Genomic DNA, 2,942 nt, shown 5'->3' with positions numbered 1-2,942 from the left:
CTACTGGTGTGCTTATAGTCGCTATCTTAACGGAATTCCTGTGCAGTACGAGAGGAACCACAGGTACGGACCACTGGCTCAATACTAGTCCGACCGGACTTTGGTATGACGCTACGTCCGCTGGATTATGCCTGAACGCCTCTAAGGTCGTAGCCAATCCGAGCTGATAGCGCTTCTCAAACCCATTAGGTGTTCGGAAGCTAGCGGGCCTAACAACCCTCTGAGATCCGTTGGGTCTGCGTCTGCAGCCCGGCGTCTCATCCCGCTATACCTAGGCCGCAATGAGTGGAGTTCGCTGCGTGTTAGTACCGTAACTGGGAACGCCGTTGGCTTGAGCTCTGCCCAACGTGGATATACCTAGTTTCGACACCTATCAACCGCCCGCAAACGACGGGACTTCAGGCTGGGAGCTGCGAGTTGTAGAGATGCGTTCGCATCGATCCTCTCAGGCGACCATGCTTGGTGGTTTGTCCGTGTGCCCCTTCCTCGATGTGCGCAAGCTCGTCTTGGTCTGGGGACCACGTCGACACAGGGGATACTCTTGTGAGAGCATGAGTGTACTAAGTTGAGTGTAGCAAGGGAACGCGTGCCTTCCTCGTTGGCGTAACTAACCATCTTGGTCTGGGGACCGTGGTACCGTGCTCTGGTGAAGCTTGGTGCGTGCTCCTTCCTTGTCAGACGAGTGACTTGACCTGGTCTGGAGACCGTTCCTTTATACTAGTGGACAAGAGTTGGCTACTTCCGTGTCAGACGAGTGACTTGACATGGGATGGAGAAGGACACTTAACACTAATGAGCTTGTCGGCGTGCCTCGTTCTCGACTTGATTGTCTTGATGTGAGGACCGTGCGGACCACACCAGTAAGCTTACACATGCTCGTTACAAGTTGTATAAGTTGACCCGTTTGGCCCGGTTGCCTTGCACATGATGGTGTTGACCATGTTCGGTTAACAGGTCGTGTGTCGAGGTGGTCGGCCTTGGTAGTAGGATGTCTTGTGCATGTGACGTGTTGACCTGGTTTGGTCGGTGTGTCGTCGTGTACGAGATGACCTACTTACCGTTAGTTTCAAGTTGTATTATGTGTTGACTTAGTTGACGTGTCATGTGCTTGGATGATTAGCGTACGGGTCATGTATGGTGCGCTTGCTTCAGTTGAAGGGATGTACTAGTACAGTTGTGTTAATTGTTTATTTCACGATCTGGTCTTTTGGCTGGATCGTGAAAAAACATAAGTCCCAAATCCTGAACTCGAGAAAGCGCCAATGACAACGTTTTGACTGGAGCTCCCTAGCATTCGGCTTTTTCTACTTTGAAGGGATGTACTGTTGTATGAATTGTTTATTCACGAACTGGTCGTTTGATTGGATCGTGAAAAAATCGCTCAGTCCCAAATCCTGAACTCGACAGGAAAGCGCTGATTGCAAACATTTTGACTGGAAGTCCCTTGAAAATGGCGTTTCGTTATTGGCATTATGTGGCACGTTTATTGTGGCTAGAACATTAATTATTCACCAAATGGCACCAAAGCTTGGCAAAGTCGCGAAACACTCCTATCTCGACGCACCAGCAATCGCAACTTGATGCAAAATAAATTGCACGAGCTAATGATACTTGTACCATGCACAGTACACCGTACCAAAATATACCCCTGAAAGTGTGCAATTTGGTGCTACCTAGGGAATATGTATGGGAAGCCTAGCTACGTGTGTCGCACGTTCCAAGTTGCATGGACGTCGAACAGAGGCATGCAAAGCACCTATCTAGGGAATTACTCTACGTTCTAGTAGCAAGTGCGATTTTCCAGTCCAGCACGGCAGTACGCCTGCACGCATACACTCCATGTACCGAAATGTACCAACCTAGGCGTTGCTCAGTAGCTTTTAGCGGCACATGAAAAAGTATTCGAGTTCAGATTTTTGGGACTTGGCGTATTTTTAAAACTAATAACGAAAATTAAATTTTAAATCGGTAAACGGCTAGGAGTTGCTCAGTAGCTTTGGCGGCACATGAAAAAGTATTCGAGTTCAGATTTTTGGGACTTAGCGTATTTTTAAAACTAATAACGAAAATTAAATTATAAATCGGTAAACGGCTAGGAGTTGCTCAGTAGCTTTTGCGCAACGTGGCAAAAGTATTCGAGTTCAGATTTCTTGGACGTAGCGTATTTTTCAATCATAATAAACCGAATCAAACATAACAATGATGAAACTTACACCATGTCCCAAGGTTGTGCACAAAACGTAACGATAAAGTGCTGGCGAAGTTAGAGGTGCACCAAAATTGTGTACCGATCGGGAAAGTACTCTACGTTCCTATGATTTGGGTGAAAAGTGTTGATTAACTGCTGGTAAGAATAGACAGTTGCTTATCATACACATCGCAAACGAACACCCCTTAGTGAGCATTAGCAAAGTCAATGGCACAAAGCAATTGCAATACAAACTGATCAAGTACATTAAAGAACGCTAAGTACCAGGACTTCTTTCCAAGAATGGTGTCCGCGACGGGAGGGCAAGCGTCCTTCCAGGTTTTCTAGTAAACCTTGTATGGTAAACATACCCAAGCGTGTCTGTAAGCACGCAACGAAAGTCACGAACGGGCACATACCTAGGGAATGTACTCTACGTACTTGGACTTTTGTCCAGAATGGTGTCCGCGACGGTCGGGCACTGCGACGCAATAACCAAATCCTAAGTTGTAACTTTAGTGTGCACAAACATAAACATTAACGCGTTCGCTCGGGCTGCGCCGTCCGTGTTGAACACAAATGTGGGTGATTATATGCGTGGAGGGACAAAAACATACGAGGAGAACAGTTTCTGCACGATGTGCACAGAGCTCATTCGTCGTCCCGGGCGAATGGAAAAACACAAACATCGCGAGTATCGTTCTAGGTTTCTGTCTATAAAGGGCAGGCCAAAGGTGACCGGTTGAGATAAGCA

General features: G+C 47.1%; 1 pseudogene; it reads left to right on the top strand.

Annotated features, from left to right (window-relative positions):
• LOC120907316 overlaps positions 1 to 471 on the top strand; it is a 5,705-nt pseudogene extending 5,234 nt beyond the window's left edge.
• Positions 472 to 2,942: the final 2,471 nt, after the last annotated feature.

This window comes from Anopheles arabiensis (assembly GCF_016920715.1).
Source record: "Anopheles arabiensis isolate DONGOLA chromosome X unlocalized genomic scaffold, AaraD3 X_pericentromeric_contig0003, whole genome shotgun sequence".
NCBI classification, from domain to species: domain Eukaryota; kingdom Metazoa; phylum Arthropoda; class Insecta; order Diptera; family Culicidae; genus Anopheles; species Anopheles arabiensis.
This window is presented reverse-complemented; position numbering and strand designations above follow the sequence as displayed.